This window comes from Sus scrofa, chromosome 13 (genome assembly GCF_054392235.1).
Source record: "Sus scrofa isolate SSC_HxYL_T2T_F1_AM1 chromosome 13, Sscrofa_HxYL_maternal_Yorkshire_Landrace_v2.0, whole genome shotgun sequence".
NCBI classification, from domain to species: domain Eukaryota; kingdom Metazoa; phylum Chordata; class Mammalia; order Artiodactyla; family Suidae; genus Sus; species Sus scrofa.
In genome coordinates, this window is record NC_139395.1 from 173,849,489 (window position 1) to 173,868,288 (window position 18,800).

Here is an 18,800-nt window from a genome sequence, read left to right on the forward strand (position 1 = left end):
TGAAAGTAAAAGCTTCTTTAAAAGATATCATCAGGCAACCACTAACCAATAGAAAGGTTATGCCATTATGTTAATATGAAACAAAAGGGACTATAAGGTGGAAAGCATCTATAGTCATTATATAATGTGAAGAGAGTCCATTTCCTAGGAACAGTTTGAACTTACATGCCCTTAAAAATATGGTCTCAAATATGTAAAACAGGAATTGACAGAAATACAAGGACAGAGGAATTCACCACCACGGTGGAAGGGTCTAACACAGCTCTTAAAAAAATCAATCAGGAAAAACTCAGCAAGGTTATAAAAGATTTTAACAATAAGCAAGCTTTATTTGTATATAGAGAATGCTGTTCTTAATTCTGACAGAATATACACTCTCTTTAAGCAGATAGGGAATTTGTACAAAAGCTAACACAAAGTGGGACCATAGAGCAAATATTAAACTTCAAAAGGCAGACAACAACTGACTGTTTTATGACTGCAACGTAATTAGTGACAAAAAGATCCCCCCCACTCCAAAATACATGTTTAAGAATTAAAAAGCACAACTTTAAATATCTCATGAGCCAAAGAGAAAGATGAAAGACCAATAAAATCATGGAGAGAAAAGACACAAACTAAAGTTCTTAGCAGAGCTAGTTTTTGTAATGAAATCTATGAAAATATCAAAATTATCACTCAATAAAGACAATCATAGAATTTCTTTCCCTGGAAAATGAAAAAGTGAAGATACAGTGTCTGCCTCAACAAAAAAAATATTCTGAGAAGTTTTCTTCTCAACTTTACCTTCCAACCAGTAAACAAAGTTGCTTATAGGTAAGTAGTTAAGAAGATGTACCTAAAATATAAAGAGCTTCCCTCCATTTTTAGTAATGGATCAAAGAGGTACCTCAGCAAAGGACATCATCAAAACAAACTAACAACCAAGCAAACCAATTCATTCATTCAGTCAGCCCTTCATTCATATTCAGAATTTGCGTTTGTGTGTGCATGTGCGTGCAAGTGAGTATATGATATAAGCAGCCTTGGGAGATCTGTACCCAGTTATCAACTTTTTCTCTAGGGAGAAGCTTTGATAAATCACAATTATTTACCAAATAAATGGCTCAAGAGAACCATTCTTTGAGCAGCCATTCTAATATTTAATAGGACTAAAAGAAATTCTCCTACTTATATAAAACATTATACATCTATTTTGATTCTCAGAAAAGATCTTTAAAAAATTTTAATAATAGACTGCTCTATACTCTCATTTATCCAAAGACTACACCCAAAAGAAGCATTTATATATGAATATATACTCTCGATTCTACTTCAGGTAAATATGCAATTGAAAAGGAACTTTCTAAAGATGCCATGATTCACCTAAAACTGTTTTCAGTATATTACTCAACTGCTCAAAAGCTGCAAATGGCACCCTACTGTCTACAACATTAAATTAAAATCCAAAACTTGTTGCTTGAATTTTAAGACCTATTTATAGTCTGACTTCACCCTATGTGACCACCCTCTCTTCCAGGGCTGCAAGGTCCACCACTTGCACAACTGTCTGCAGAGACCCAATACTGCTTAAGAAGGGCTAGTCAGTGACTGCAGTCAATCCAGAGTCCCTTTGCTCTGCCCTCCTTCCTGGAATTACTCATACTTCAAGGCCCAGATGAACTTCATCTTTTGTTATGAACACCTCCCAGATTATTTCTACGTCTAAATGATAACTTCTGTAAAAATTCATACTTCATCAAACTCAGCATCCCAATTTAATACTGAGTTTATTTGTCTGTTTTTGTTTTTCTCTAATTTACCCCTCAAAATCTGGGGAGGATCATGCTTTATACTCTCTGTTCTCCTTGCCATGAACTCAGCACAGTGATAAATACACACAGAAGGTATTCAACAAATAGATGCTGAGTGCCTCTTAAAAGAATATAGTAGTTGCAGACAAGGCTTAACTCTTGTATACCTATAAATCATTATCATTATCACACACACATACACACATACACAACATGCACACACACAGTATTCCCTTTAAATATCCCATCTCTTTTATTTTTAAAATTATTTATTTATTTTTGCTATTTTAGGGCCGCACATGCAGCATATGGAGGTTCACAGGCTAGGGGTGGAATTGCAGCTGTAGCTGCTGGCCTATACCACAGCCACAGCAACACAGGATCTGAGCCATGTCTGCAACCTACACCATAGCTCAAGGCAACACTGCATTCTTAGCCAACTGAGCAAGGCCAGGGGTTGAACTCAGATCCTCATGGGTTTGTTAACCGCTGAGTCATGAAGGGAACTCCCCACCTCTTTTAATTTAGAAGGGAAAATGTAACACCTTTTTCACCTACTCAATTCTATGCCAGTGAGCAAATATTACGAACAAAGGTTAATTTTTTTCAAGATTTTTAATCATATTTTCTCACTGGTACCACCTGATTGGAGAATACAGGCCTTTTATCCTCTCAGAAGCATAAAAACTTTTCAGTGTTGTACAAGTGAAAGCCATGCATCAGCTGCCAATGCTCCTCCTACCCATCCTGCTACTAACATATTGGCATAAATGACTGAAGCTAATCCTCATGCACAAAAAGTGCTATTAGTTGCTGAAGGTCACCATGACTAGATGAAAAGACAACACATTTAGCCCTTGGGAAGCAGATTTCCACTCCCGATCTAAAAAGTTGAATTTTATTGTTCTTCATTTCCTTAGTGAGTATATATAAAAGCCTAAATGTGTACTTATGGGGTGTGTGTATGTGTGTGTGTCGTTTTGAGCAGAGAGAAGGGAAGGAAGAGTTAGACATCTCTCCCATAACGTTTCAGCAAATGATAACCTTAGATAGAGGATGGACAGATGGATGGATGGAGTGAGTCTGATTTTAACCAAAAGTCAGTCAGCACCTCTCAGAGGTGAAGCGAGATCTAAACCACTTTCATAATTTGAGTTTACTAACATACTAGGAAAAGGAAATGAAGAAATGCCAATGTAAGTTTATGAATTCCTACTAAATTTTAAATACCTGTATAACAAAGAACTTTTAATTTTTATAATGAAAGGTAAGATAATGAAATATAATTGAGCTATTCAAAAGATTTATTTAAAAATTAATTTATAACACATTCTAAGTGGCAAAGACTAGTAATGAGACAAATAAGCAATCTTATTATAAACTTACTCTTTTGTCAATCTTATCAGAATATATCAGCATTTGGAGATAAATCTCAGAGTCCAAATTTGAGGTCACTGAAAATCAACACCAGTGACTAGACTCCCAGTATGAATAAACTAGGCTGGCACAGGGACATTCTGGCATCACTAGGACAGGAGTTGTGCATGGTAACTGAAAGTTGATTTTATGTTTCAAAACTCAACTGGGTCAGTTTTCATTGTAACTGATCATGTTTAAAAAGAAATCAGCTCTATTCTTCAAGTTCTGTTTTGCCAAGAGGCAAATGTTATGAAGAAAATCTGCCTCTGCAGTTTTTACTCCTCAAATCCTCAAGCTGTCAGAGCACTTTCATCATAGACTTTTCCCATGATTAAATACACTCCCATTGGGAAGTTTCCCTAGAAAGTAATATTTGTGATCAGGAAATTAAAGGAACCTGATTAAATGGAAGAAAGAATGGTTTCTGGATCAAGACTTAATCAGCATTATGCTTTATTAAAAGCACAAGGTCAAAATCTATCACTGCAAATATGTCCCATGGCATCCTGCACACACATTTGCCTTCATGGATAAGAAATAAATGGTACATAAAATGAATTAAAAGCTAACAGTCAATGAGTATGAGTTGTGTGTACATGATCATCTCCTTTTCCTGCTGGATCCAAAGTGCTTCTTTCCAGTCATTTCTTCATTCTGTGGGTTTGTGGAATGCCCACTTTGTGGAAGATATTGTGCTAGTCCTCATACACAATCTCATAAAGGGAGAAGGAGTTTTGAGACATGAAGGTAGAAGGCTGGGCAAAGTAATCGCCACACATTGGGCTTTCAATAAATGACAGCAATACCATCTACTTCCCTTCTCACTCCTTAAATCTTTGAACTATGAAACTTAAGTTAGATTCTGAGAATATATTCGATAAGATTCTTAAATCTATGTTGTAATCTGAAAAGATAAAGAACTTATAGATTCAGAATTTGACAATAAATGAAAACAGTTTAAAACATGGTATGGTAGGATTTCTTTCAATGTGATTTCTATTACTGTTACTGTTGTTTTAATGGTCACAAATAGAGAGAAAGAGAGAAGACAGGAAGGAAAAAAGAGAAGAAGGAAAGGAGGGAGGAGAAAAGAGAGAGAAGATATTGTATAAAGCAGAAACACTTTAGAGTTCCATAGTAGAAAAGGCACCATACACTGGCCTGAGCTCCAAACAGGCTACCACATAGCTTAAGTAACAGTTATACAAACTGTAAGATGAGGGAAGCTGCCAGATGATCTCCAAGATCCATTCTCTCTCTACCATCCATCCATAGTGCAAGTGTAATGAACTAGGCATCAGATAAAAGAGATACAAAGTTCTATAATTCCATGTTAGTTCTGTTTATTCCTAAAACCAAATCCTACTACAAGACACTGAGTATGATTTCTACCAGAGTTGCTGAAGTTAGAGTGCAATTCAAACCCTGGTGCCACTCTTCACTTGCTCTGTGATCTTGTACTGGTTACTTCACCTCTCTATTTCTAAGTTATCTGTCGGGTCATTATGTGGATCAAAGTTGATATGGCATACAGTTCATGGTATCCATTAAACAGTAAATGTGTTATATATTATGGTTGTTATTAAAAATATAACATAAACAAAATCAACACAGGATAGAAGTGATTGACCAGATTATCACAAGAGCAGTGCATGATGAAAATATTTAGGTGTGTTTATTAGGAAGCTGATCAGTAAACTCAATCAATGACACAGTAGTCTGATGTGGTTGCCTAAAATGCTATGAAAATTTATGTCTACACACACACACACAAATTATTAGACACAGGAAGTGAAAGAACTCCAATTATATCAAATAGGAATAGCAGAAGATTTAGGACAAGCTGTCTTCAAATATTTCAAAAGTTGTCACATCAAAGCAATGTATTTGTTCAATATGGCTCCATGGAAAGATCAGAACAGTCACTCAAAGTTAGAGGTAGCCAGATTTTAGTTCAGAATGGAATGGACTTGTTGAGGAAGTTAACAAATCCTTGGAGCTGTTCAGCACTAACTAATGACAACTGAACTGTGCACACACCAACTCGTGGAAAGAAAGCTGAAATTCTCACTTAAGAGAGATTTCAATCTAAGGATAAACACAAGACTTTTGATCTCCCTTCCAAACCTGTATTTTATGATGTGGATTGGATACCTAGTAGCATAAATTATAATAGGATTTCTCATGTACAGAATAACCAATTGGTAAGTATGCAAGACAATGGTGTTAAATCATAACACAGAATTAATATTAAAAGTTCAGATCTCTCCATTAAATTTTTGACCAGAGCTGTCAACCCATGACCTATCTTGGTGGCTTGAGTTTAATACCAGGAATATACAGATATTTAATTTAAAACCAAACCAAAACAAAAAGCATTTTTAATCATAAAGTGGTTAGCTAGCTCATTAATATCCCAACTTACTTCTGTAGTTACTATAAACCTAGGTACATTACACTAATATTAATTAGGATTTCAAACACATTCTTTTTGAAAATTCTAATTACATTGTGAAATACAGGCATTTTTGATTTTTCATGTTTCCCAGCAGAGACATATAGAACCATACAACACAGTGGCTGGATCACCAATTTACTCTCTGACCTGAGGCAACTCCTTTAAAAACTTTCTGAGCTGCAATTATTTCATCTATTTAAAAAGGGAGAACAAAGAGTGGTAATAGAGTAGATGTTTTCTAAGGGTTTTTACACTGTAAAATGTGATTTTATGAAACGATCATCCTTTTTAATAAAACTCAAAGCACATTTCTTTTTTTTTTTTTCCTCTTGGCAGGTGGAAGCTCCCAGACTAGAGATCGAACCCATGCCACATCAGTAACAAGGCTGGATCCTTAACCCACTGAGCCATCAGGGAACTCCATCTAAGCACATTTTTTTATGTCTTAATTTGTTCATCATTTTCCCCAGTGAGGACATCTTTAGCCATAATGTAGGGAAGTGAAGCATTTATTCTATAATACCACTACTGATTGTTTTGTGAGATAGTTTTATTTTGTCCTTCTGGGGTTTGGAAGAAGTTGCCTGATAGATAAAATTTCACAACTCAAAGTCATATTCACATTAAGCAATAACCAACTGTAAATAATAGGCAAAGTAGAACTGGGGACAGGAGGGAATATTATAAAATGTCTTCCACAAAAGTCAGAATGAACCATTTTACTCTTACTTTTCTTTATTTCTTAAATGCTTTACTTCCTTAGGCCTTCTAGACATTTCAATGAGTTTATGTGATTAAAAGTTTATAGTAATTAATGCATTATTATATTTGAGTTTCCAATGATAAGTGAAACATAAATTCAACTCACCCATTTGTTTGACCCTTAGTTGGCCAACTATTCCAAAGACAACCTAAATTGCTCCAATGAGTTCCATGTAAAAAACCTGTTCAGTTGTACTTTGAATCCTTAGGTCTTCCTCCACAAATATGTAGCCTGAAATCAAGCTTCACAACTATACAGAAAAATCTGTCAGAGTCGTTTCTTTAAAAATTCATTACTTAGAGTTCCTACTGTGGCTTAGTGGGTTAAGGACCCATGTCGTTTCAATGAAAATATGGGTTCAATCCTTGGCCTTGCTCAGCGGGTTAAGGATCTGGCATTGCCACAAGCTGTGGCTTAGATCTGGTGTTGCCATGACTGTGGTGTAAGCCCAGCAGCTCCAATTCGATTCCTGACCCGGGAACTTCCATATGCCACAGGTGCGGCCGTAAAAAGAAAAAAAAAAAGGCATTACTTAAAAAAGACATGGAGTACAAACTAGTTGACAAGGTCCCTTTAGTATCCTATGCAAACCAAGAACAGGAGGTTTCTGATCAACAGAAGAGTCTCCATTAAATACAGACGTCCATGTTTCACTCATTGAAGATCAAAAACCATGGCAATTCAGTGGGACGGCAGGCAGTGTTTAGCTTTGTGACTACCATTTCTAGGGAAAATATGCAAATATACACTTTTAAATGACCCAGTGTCTACAGGAAAGCCAGGAACATAATTAAAATACATATTATAAAGGTAAAAAGTAAGACATAATACACACATATAGCCCACAGTAGGAAGACAATTATGCTTTACAAATGCTTGGTAAAAAATTAAAAGAAAATACAATACATGGGCTTGTTAAATGTCTTTTTTATTTTTCTGCATTTTCCAAATTATGACATGGGCACTGAACTATTTTTATTTTTTTAATTTAAAAAAACTTTAAAAATTTTTTTTGTCTTTTCTAGGGCTGCACCCGCGGCACATGGAGGTTCCTAGGCTAGGGGTCTAATCGGAGCTGTAGCGCTGGCCTACGCCAGAGCCACAGCAACATGGGATCCGAGCCGCATCTGTGACCTACACCAAGCTCACGGAAACGCTGGATCCTTAACCCACTGAGCGAGGCCAGGGATTGAACCCGAAACCTCATGGTTCCTAGTTGGGTTCGTTAACCACTGCGCGAGGACAGGAACTCCGTGAACTATTTTTAAATTAATTTTTAAAACCACAAAAATAGCATTCATTTTAATGTTAATAAAGGGTTTCCCGTCCCCTAATATCACCACTGCCACTGTTGCTGTAATTTGCCTGAGCTAATTTTCAAAGGGTATTGGTCCTTTTCTAAAAGCAAAGTCAGCTGAAGTATGAATAGGACTAGTTGAAGAGCCTCTGGAAACTTCGAGGGCTATGGAGGCCTGGCCAGGAGATCTGGGCTACAGAAAAGAGTGAGATGGTCTATATATAAATTCAAGTTCACTGCAGCTCATTAACTGCTCGTATAAAGCCCTCAGTACACAGTGTAAGTGCTATGCTGGGTGGTGATGAGGTATATTTTGTGTGCGCATTTATGTGTACAGAGCTAGGCAGATACCACCTGAAGAACAGAAAAAAAGAGTGAATGAAAGAGGCTGGTCAGAAAACTGATCATCCCTGGCACAGAGAGAAGCTGCTTTCACCCACAGACTTTCCTTTTGGCTCCATGTTCCACAGTTGCTCAGTCCTTTCAGCTTTCCTCCTACATTCTGTGGCAGCAAAAAAGAGACCAGCACTACCTCCATGGCAGGTTTACCCAAGTTCAGAGGCAAAGCCATTTTGCAAGAAGGCTGCCCATGAGGCGTTAGAATGTTCTGTCAGGTGGAATACCTTAGCACCTTTAAAGGCTCACACTCTGGTTAATCCAACTGTAGCCTAATACAGTGCAGGACCACAGCATTCTGCCACTTTTTACATTACCCTGGATCTGTCCTGACTGACTCCGTTCAGCTTTTCATAACAGGGCCATGCCCACAATAACAATTGTTGGGGTTTTGTTGCATGTTACAGTGTTTCCACATATACTCTTTTACAGAGGCAAAGGGGCAAGTGTGTCATTCAAAGTTAGCTTTATCATCCTAAAGTTTGAAGCAGAGCTTCCAGAGAGCAGTGCATATCGCTCTTAACTTGAGGAAAGAACTAGTAGTGCAAATTGTGGGCAGCTGCAGGAAAAGTTCAGCTAATTATGAATAATGCTTCTCTGGTGCTTATTTAGATAACTAAAAGATTTCACTGTCACAAGAAGAAACAAAGATGGGGAGACAGGACAAGAAAGAAAATAAGAGCAGTCACTTCACAAAGAGAAACTGGCTCTGACATGCTTAGTAATATGTTAATAGTATTTTAAAACAGTTAAATAATGATGACATTGTGGACATTATTAATAACACCTGTTGCTGTGGTCACTGCAATAACCTCCGGGCTATTAGCATGAACCATGGGAAATTGCTGACATTCAACTGTTTTTGACTAACAAAACTGACATCATATAGTTCAATCAAATTGGTACATCCTAGTTTCCAAGCTTGTCACCTACAAATCCTCCTTTCACACTGGAAAACAATTAGCTTGGTAGAAAAATTCCTTTGTACCATTTCCAAATGCCAAAGCTAACTTTTTAGATCTAATTTTTAGATAATAAATTCAGATTACTAACTGTAGAAAGGACTTTAATTTGTAGGTATAATCATTTGTAGGAAATTCCTGATGATAAATTTGGAGGAGTCACATAGCAATTGGACAGTAAAATTTTCAGTGGAAAAGTAAAATTTCCTCAGCCAGGACTGAGGCGCAATGGTCATTAACTCTATTCTTCTCACAATAAATATATGTCAGGGCTAAGAGAACAAAAATTACATCACAAAGAGGATGTTGTAAGAAGAGGGAAAGAGATAAATGTCTGTCGACTCATTGACTCATGTGGCCAATGCTGCACAATGCCAATGGCTGGCTAGAGTGCGCAATAAAAGACACAGGGTATCCTTGTATCAGTTTGATAAAGACCCCTTCTTCAAGACCCTTGATTTTTATATGCTGGAAAACTGTTATAATACTCTAACTTGAATAGAACATGTTGCCAACATCCTCAAGAGAACTATCTTAGTAAGTATGTTAATTCACAATGTCTCCAATGTAAAACAACACTCCCAAGGGTTATTTAGTGCACAATCAGGGTGGCTCTGGTATGTGGCCTCCAAAGAGGCCGAGTCTTAGTTTTTTCCCAGTTCTACATCTAGTCTGGAAAATAAAGATAGAAACTTCTCAGTTAAATCAACACGTCTTAACAACACCTCTGAGAGATTCTGAGCAAATCCTCAAGACTAAGGCTGTATATAACACTGGTTCAAATCTCTGCTTTCTTTACTAGCAGTGTGAACTTGGTCAAGCAATTTTACCCTTCCAAATGGATCTCCTCATCTGAAAAGTATGGCTAATACTACCTCAAAATGTGTTGGACAGATTAAATGATGGAGTGCATGTAGAGCACTAAGCATAGTGACTGGTATGAACTAAAAACTCAACAAATGAGAGTTATTCTTGGTTCCTAACGACAGTGGTCACATACCACAACCTCAGCTGGAACACTGAGTTATAGCTGGGTCAGTACCAGTGCTTCAGGGAGTAACATAGCACAGGCAAGGAACACAGACACAGGAGTAGGGTCCTAATCTTTTCTCTTGTTTCAAGAGAAGTCTTTTACCCATTTAACTTCTCTAGTCTTCAGTTATTTCAGCTAAAGAAAAGGTGGAAATAATACTAACATATTTTATATGGAAATTGGGAGGTCAGAAACATGAACATCAATGCAAAGCATGAGTACAAAAATTTAAGAAAGATATAAAAATGTAGCATCAAATGTTAGGAAGCTTCTGTATCCATCAGAGGGTAAAGGAGGCAGAACAACTTATAAAATGCTAGTTTTGGGTAGAGGTACTTTATGTTACTAGTTTGGAGCTGAGATTCAGGTATTTAGGCTTTATGCAACTTTCATGACAGCCATTTTACCTCATGTGAAATAAATCAAATCTAGCATAAAAATCTCAAAGGATGTTTAGTACGTACAAGCTAAGCACAGAAGACTAAAAAGACTGAAACACCTCACAAGTATAAAGAGTAACACTTAAAATTAACAAACCAACATCTAAAATGTTAATACAAAACTTCAAATATTAAACTTTGAGTTCGGCTGAAGGATATGGTCAATCACTTCTCTTGAAACAATATATATGAAGAGCAGGTGTTAGTTTAATAGACTTCTTAGTACACAGGTAGAGTGATCTAGAACTGTCAAATTGAGCCCACATTCTATTACAGATGACACATATTTATTTTTGTGCCCTGCATCTTTCCTCCACACCATTTTCACTAACTGTAAATTCTCTGTAACAAGCTTTTCTCCACTCCACACTAAAGAAGCATGCTGACTATTTTCATTATTTCTGTTTGACAAAACATATGGAAACAATAATTCTATAGACATATATGTACATCATAATAGGAAGCAATCCTATTTTAATGTAATTTTAAAAATTAAATAGACTCGAGTTATTTAAACTACTCAGTTTATTTGAAGCTCCCAAATGAGGCAGCCATGTCTCTAATTTATTTAGCAGATTCAGAGTTTGGCTAGGACTTTAGAGATTCTTGTATTGATGTGCAAAGCAATTAGGAGGCTGATTCTCATTGACCATAAAAAGGATTTACACACGTAAATCTGCCCCAGAGTAAAGGGTAACAGGCTTAATTCAGTCATATTTGGTCAGTTTCTTTTTTCTTCTCATGTCTTTATTTTATTTTGTGTGGTGGTAGAAGAAAACAAATGGATTAAAATAGTTCTAAAGTTCTATTTTTAAACTTTGTCTTGAAAGTACAGCACAAAGCATTTAACTTCTTTAATATTTTCCCTGCCAAATAAACTAATTAGTTTTAACTACTTGCGTTAAAACATAGGCATGCAGAAATGAGGAAGGAGGAGGTTCTTTCAGGAAAAACACTGAAAAAAAAAAAAAAAGATTTCATCTGGCCTTCCCATCATTACTTGAAGAATTGTTTGGTAGTTACATCATCAGGAAATAAAATACTATCCTCTGAGGACCCCTACTCTTTACAAAGAGGAAAGAGGTTTGAAGTCTAAATCACTCCCGAAGATGGAGAGAGAGAGAGAGAGGGAAGGGGTGGGGGTTAAGCTGACTTCTGGTTTTCTTTCTCTCCCCCCACCACCCCGCCTTCCCCGCAACCAAAAAACAAACAAAAAGCAAAATAACAAAAATGTATTTACAAAAGCTTAATTAAGAGTAACAGGATGTGTATTTAAGAGTCCCACGCAATAACATAAGCTCTAGAACCCCAGAGGGGGAAGAATTACAAGCAGATCGACCATGACCCTCGAAGACTCGATTAGCCCAGTAGGAGGGCGCCAGCGTCCGCCGCCCATTCCCCTCCACAGGGAGCCGGGACCGACGGTCTGTTCACACGGTCACAACATCGGCGGAGCCGGAGCGCGCTGCAGCGCCGCCGCCGCGGGTCTGGCTGTCACCAGCGCCCCCGCCGCCCGCGCCGCACACGCGGAGTGCCTTATAAGGCAGCGCAGTGACGTAACGCCCATAGGCTGGGCGCGCTCGGCGCCCCGCTCGCATTGTTCGGGCGACTCCCGGAGCGCGCACAGCCCGCTCACTGAGACGAGCGACTGCGGCCCCCGCCCGGCCCCGGCGCAGGCGACTCAGGTAAGCCCGGGAGAGCCCCTCTGCTCCAGCAAGGGGATTGCTGTCTGAGAGCCAGGCAGTCTGTAGGTGGCTTTTAAAGTTATGCATCATGAACTGCAGACAGGTTTCGAAAAGCGCGTCCAATGAACTCTAGGTTCGAAACCCTTTCCAACTCACACAGAACTTAAAAAGTTTTCTCCAACGGAGAAAACGTTTGGGATTTAATTTTTAATATAGAAGGGTGAATGTAACCAAGTGAGCTACACTTTGTATCCCGCCTGTATTGAGAAATCTTTGGGGAACGGGTTGGGGGGGCATATTAAAATGCAACAATCTCCTGATCTTATCTCTCCTAGGATTCAGACTCCTTTAAAGTTTTGCAAGAGCAGAGTGTGAAACACTACCACAAAGTAGTGGATTTGTTTCCCACCCAGTGTACTCCCTCTTTTGTAAATCTTCATAAAAAAGACTAGAAAACCCCTGTTAGGAATACATCTTGTAATTAAGATGAATCGAACTTAAAAAGTAAAGCACTTTTTAAGCTTCAAAAAAAAAAAAAATCCTACAAACGTTATTCTGTCTTAAAAGCAAAAGTCAATTAGTACAAGAAAGTAATTATCACAGTTCTGAGTTCTTTTTACTTCAACTTAGTCAATGGGTAAATAACAAACTGCACTGAAAAGTAAAGATAAACCCAGTTTCTCTACAGTAATATTCTGGACTATAGTTTACTATGTAGAAATACTAATTTAAAAGATAAAGCCTATATAAGAATTTTGCTAGTGGCATTTTTAGTAGTAATTAGTTAATCTAAACACTGAACAGACTATCGCTATAAATGAACCCTTTATAGTGGGATAATTGAACAATTGGCAAATGCCGAAAATCTACATATTTTACTTTATTTTTCAGAATAAAAATCAGCAGATGAATTAAAAATAAAATATGCTGTGTCAAATTTAAAACACTGGGAGCAGGAGATGAAAAAATGATTTATCACTCAAACTTTATTTGGTCTGAACATTATGTTGTAAAACAAAACTTAAGAAATGTATGAAATAATTATTTCCCTTTGTAAACAGTCTCTATATTTTATTTACCATGTGAAACACAGATTTTTTTGTTCGCTCAAAATTTGGGTATCTGTATTTCCAGTAATTTCTGTGGTTGAGTCTTTTAAAGTATATGACATTAGGGCCTGCCATTTTTGCTTCAGAGGAGTGTTGTTTACTAATTTTGTTTGAAGTAATGCAAGGCTTTGGTTTTAGAATCCTAAAAGAAAATTTTTATGTTACTTGGTCTGAAGATAGGCTCTATAAACTGCAGGTTAGTACTGAGAAGTAGGATTTCCTCAAAACTATTATTTCAAATCTAGGGAAGCCTACCATAATGAGACGAGAGAGGTGGGAACACCCAAGTTACTGTGGAGAAATATGGAATATGCAATAGAAAAGTTGTTTATTTGATATAGGCTGTAATTGGAAACTGAAAAATTCCTGCCTTGGGAAAAAGGTATTCCATTCTTTTGAATCTAACAGGGGAGAAAAGAAACAGAAACCATCAATTATTGTTTCAGCTATACCCAAAGTACCATCTGTACCGTAAACTATAGCTTAACTGTTGAAAATCATAACCTCTATCAAAGCTGTAACAGCTGTGTATCCCAGATTCTGCGTTTTATTTTTTTTTAAACAGGCAAGCATCAATTTTTTTAAAAGTTTTAAATGACACACTTCAACATTCCACACTTTTCCCCATTTATTAACTTTAAAGAACAATCGTTCATTTAAAATCCCTTTAAAATTGAAAGTTAAAAAAGATTTATTGTGGATACATTATCTCATGGTGGGCTCTCTTGAGTGAACATTTCTTAATCCTTGGGAAAATTTATGTGATGGAAAAAAAAGTCTTGGATTGAATAAATGTAGATTCTTAAATCTCTAAATAAAGCACATACTAATTTTATACTTAATAAATTCATTTACCTTTCTATGGTGATTAAGCTTAACTGTTAAGCACTAGTATTTTTGTGATATTTTCCCAATGCTATGATGTTTATAGTAACAGTTAATATGAAAATATAAATCAAGCTTAGACCTTCTCAATGTTCAAGTCCACTTACAGTTCCTATTAATTTGATTTCTGAAAAGGCTATGAATTTTGTTTTTGGGTTCTCTGTTACTTCTTCCTCTCCCAAAAAAAGAGCCTTTGCTAACAAATGGATTTTGAGGTAAAGTGAAAGTGGGGGACAGGAAGAATAAAATTCCATTAATTCCTCTTAGGTCAAGTTCTGTCTATATCTAGTGCTTCAGGGCAAAGCAAATGCTTTTAACAAGGTGAATAGAGAAAAAAAAAATACTGCCTCCTATTAAAGGGAAAAAGGAAATGGGGCAGGAAGAGAACTGTTTATAAAAGATGGGATATTGTGAAGTAATAATCAGGGGGTGTAAAGCAATATTGGTCTCAACCTGCTTCAGGAACTTAAATCTGTTGTCCACAGAGCGAGTCATTATCTTTGAAAAGTCTTAACATACCTTACCCTCTTGGGCACATCATTAGTTTTAAGTGATTTTTAGAGTTTACTTAATTTGTACTTGACTATGAATTTGGTCTTAATACAAACTAATTGTTTAGTTTCTGTAAATTGTATTTAAATAAGGATTTAAAGATGAAGAGGCACTGCATATGCAGCCAGCATCACAAACTTCCAAAGAAATGTTTCTATGGCTGCCTCTGCCATCACTATAGTGTTTAAGGGCCACCAACCCAATCATTTATGTTTAATGTATGCTGCAAAGACTTTTAGAAAAGTCAGCTTCTACTTCGAGTGTTAGGTGCACTAATTCCTAGCAGATCGTCACCAACACTGTTATAAGCCCTCCTACATCCCTTTTTCTTAAAAACAGAGTTGAGATTCTTTCTCCCTGGCTGCCTTCTGCACTAACATTACCTCTGACCAGGAAAGCTAGGCAAGTAAAAGTGGGAAGGCTCTCCAAGAAAAGTCCCTTGGTTCTTTTTCAGCTATGAGAGAAGCACCCCATTTTCATGCTTGTTCCATGAGATTCTAATATAATTAGATAGGATAACAGCAGTTTTCATTCTGAGCTCAAGAACAGAGAATATCACAGTAGCAGTGTTCTTTCTCCAGTCTGACCATCCTCACATTCTTATGCCCTACTGGTTCCGAAATGAGATCAATTCTTAAAGATACAATTATTATTTTTTAAGGACAAGCTTAGGAAATATGTTTTGTGTATATGTGGTCAGGGTGTAAGGAGGTATGTGGAGGAGTAGGTAGGTAAGTTTAACACTGGGACAGGTAGGAGTGTAAACACATTGTTTCTCTTTAATGGTACCTACTGATTCTAGCCTAAAGGACAGTTGTTATCAGTAAGAGAGTATATACTATGCCAGAATAGTAGACACTCAATCCCACAGATGTGAGTTTGAGAAGTGCCTTGATAAGCTCTTTATGGAGAGTAGGATGCCGCAGGCCTCAGAGAGTGTACACACACACCTGGCAGGGAATGTCCACAGAACTGGAAGAAGCCTTAGAGTCCATCTGATCCAAATGCCTCACTTTACAGAAGAAACTGATGTCTACAGTGTGACCTGTCTCAGAAACACAGAACTACTCAGGGACGGAGCCAGGGTTCCCTGTGTTCTTGGGGTATCGTCTCTGGTTTCTCCTACTGGTAGGCAAAGATGAGAAGAGAGATTCCAAAAGAAGCCTTGGGGCAGCAGGTGTTAATTTGTATATAAAACCCCTGTAAAAAAAAGGAAGTAGAAAGGTTCAAAGTTCGTGTTAATAAATACAAGCAGTAAGAAGCCAAGGGAAAGGAGGGAGGTGAAAGTCAATACAGTTCAACTAGGCTACAACAATAGAAGGGAGATGATAAAGGGAGGATAAAGAAAAAAAAAAAAAATGTACTTAAAGGTCCTCTGGGTGGCAAAGCTCACTCTCTGCCTAAAAGGTTGAGTGGTGCCCTGGAAAGAGTATATGCTCTCTAGTCAAAGCCATTTAGATCTGAGCCATTAACTTCACAAGTGACCTCTTCTCAGTATCTTCCAACTAAGCGTTCTGCATTCCCTAGACCTCCCCAGCTAGCAAGATCCCTTTCAAAACTCAAAGTGCCTCAATGCCTTTAAAATATCTGCCTCCCCCAAACATCACAGAAAGTCACTGTGGGCTGTAAGCTTCTGCTTACCTGCTTTATTTACCTTCACACCATGCATTACTACATGACATTAAAATACACATTAACAGCTTATTTATTATCTGTCTCCCGGACTGTAAACTCCTTGAGGGTCAGTTTTGCTCCCAGACTTATCCCTAGCACCTGGAAAAGTACCTAGCTATAGTTAGTAGGAATGTTACCAGACCAAGAAGGGAGCTGGATAAATACAAAAATTACAACCTAGAAGCTTCTCATTTGGTAAGAAAAGAGTATTTCTGGTAAGAATAGGCTAGGAAGGGCCTAGATTTTGTTTAAGAGCCCAAAACAAATCTCTGCTGCTATTTGAAGTAACCACATATAATTGACTTACAAACACAAAAACCAGAAAACAAATTAGGCTCAGATGAAGATAAGGCAGTGAAATATGCTCCTAGTGTACAGTATATGTTGTGTAGGCAGACTTTAAGTCAGATGCTTCTTTGTCTGCCCACCTCCACCTACTTCAATCTAACTTCCTCCTCAAAATAACGAGAATAAAGGTGGTGAAAGAGTACCAGGTGAATTGCTCCGGGGCATGGAATGGATGCAAAGCAAAATATGAAAGAGCAGAGTGTAGTGCTTTTGTCCTTAATGAAGGGTATTCCTCTGTTTTTCCCTAATCTCTGTGCCTTAGCTGAAGACCTGGAAGTTGCAGTCATAGGACCCAAACCGTTTGTCCTTGCCGTAACTAGAAGTCAGCAGACTGCCCTTTCCCAGGTATACACTTTTATTCCAAAGTTTTTGTGGGTAGTCCAGTGCATCTGCCAGGTTTTACAGAAAAGGATGAATTTTGCTATAGTTTCAAAGTTAGGTAATTAATGCCAGTGTCAACCTGCCAGCCTAGAGCTTGTAACTCCTTATCAGCACCAAACATTTAATGAGTGTCTACTCATCAGTGTGTTAAGTATAGGTAGGACAACAAGCCTAGCAACTATGTTCTCTGAACATTACACCATGTCACTTAACATAGCTACACCTACCATCTTCATAAACAAGGACTAAGATCATCAGCAGCTCTCATAGAATGGTTTCAATCATTGTCCTGTCCAGCTCTTTTTTAGTGAACTGATAAAGCAATGTAGACAATACAGGTCAGCTGTACATGGAAAGTAACGTAAACAATGAAGGACTTTTTTTTTTTTTTTTAATACAACAGAATGTAGTCAATCTCCAAGTTTGTTTACTAGTGACACTAATTGGTATGGACAAATAGTGTTATCTCAGTTCTTAAATCAAGTTCTGCTCTTCTTGGCTCTGCCATCCATTCACTGGGTAAAGCCTCTTATAGCACTGGCTTGCATAAACCTAAAAAAAGGAAACAATGTCATCCACTATTACTATCTCTCAATACTGGGTGAGGACAAAATAGCACCATAACCCCTGAGGACAGAATAGTGTGAGGGAACTCCATAGAGCCAAATACTATCTAAAAATACGAGCAACTGATCATATCATTACAGAGACAAATCAGCTAAAGAAAATGGGAAGAATGTGAGAGGAAAAGTCTACTCTAAACCAGGGGTAAAATTCACATAACTAGCCCTTGAACCTGTGAGAGCTCCAAAAGATCCTACCAAGAGCAGTCTCAAAGATGAGGTCAGCCCTTCAAGATGGGTGGCTCTGATAGAAGCACATGTGCTAGATTTATCATATCTCATGGCCCACTAGTCTTGGAACAAAAGTTTAAAGGTGAATTAAGTTTTTTTTCTTCTCTTTTCAAAATTCTTTTTTAAGTGAATCAAAACAAAAACAAATCTCTGAGCAGAAGTCATAAGAGGAATGTAAAACATTCATCATATTTGGGCTGACAAGTCTTAGTGACTGCTGCTGTTACATTTGAAGAAAAGGAAGGAGCTGCCGGACCTAAGAGCTTGGGGAGAGCATGAGAAAGTTCTTTCTTGCTGAAGACAAAGGGCCTGCAGTGAGATTCTGTGGAAATCCCTTAGCCTTGGCTTGTTAAGTCAATTAATTGGGAATGGCGGAGGAGGTGAATCACTCTGGAGTTTTGAGAAAAATAATCCTCTGCTGCTAATGTGAAGATTATCTATTTTTTAAAAAATCAATTAATTTATTATCAAGATAAAGACACTTTATATTAAAAGAAATACATTATGTTTGAGGTTCCACATTACCCTTCAGGCATTCATACAGCTACTATATGGGGCAGGCTGAGATCTTTCAGATAAAGATGAGAACAGCTCTATTAAGTGATTGGGGTTCTCCCCTAAAATTCTGCTGGGCTGAGCAAAGATGCAAAGAATCACAGGCAGAGTTAAGATTCTCTGGCTAGTTTTCCCCCATCTGGACTTTATTTAAATTTGTCTCTAAGTGAATTCACTTCACTGAATGGTTCTCCCT

At 37.5% G+C, this 18,800-nt stretch overlaps 2 protein-coding genes across 21 annotated transcripts in view; one reads left to right on the top strand and one right to left on the bottom strand.

Annotated features, from left to right (window-relative positions):
• Window positions 1-18,800, bottom strand: part of CMSS1 (cms1 ribosomal small subunit homolog) — a 395,732-nt gene that overhangs the window by 326,046 nt on the left and 50,886 nt on the right. The gene's annotated exons all lie outside the window — the stretch shown is intronic.
• Window positions 1-18,800, top strand: part of FILIP1L (filamin A interacting protein 1 like) — a 295,463-nt gene that overhangs the window by 232,261 nt on the left and 44,402 nt on the right. Inside the window, 2 exon segments of one of the 4 annotated variants that reach the window (NM_001444322.1) lie at window positions 12,156-12,246; window positions 17,077-17,159. The gene's annotated coding sequence lies outside the window, so the exon portion shown is untranslated. 4 annotated transcript variants of the gene reach the window in all.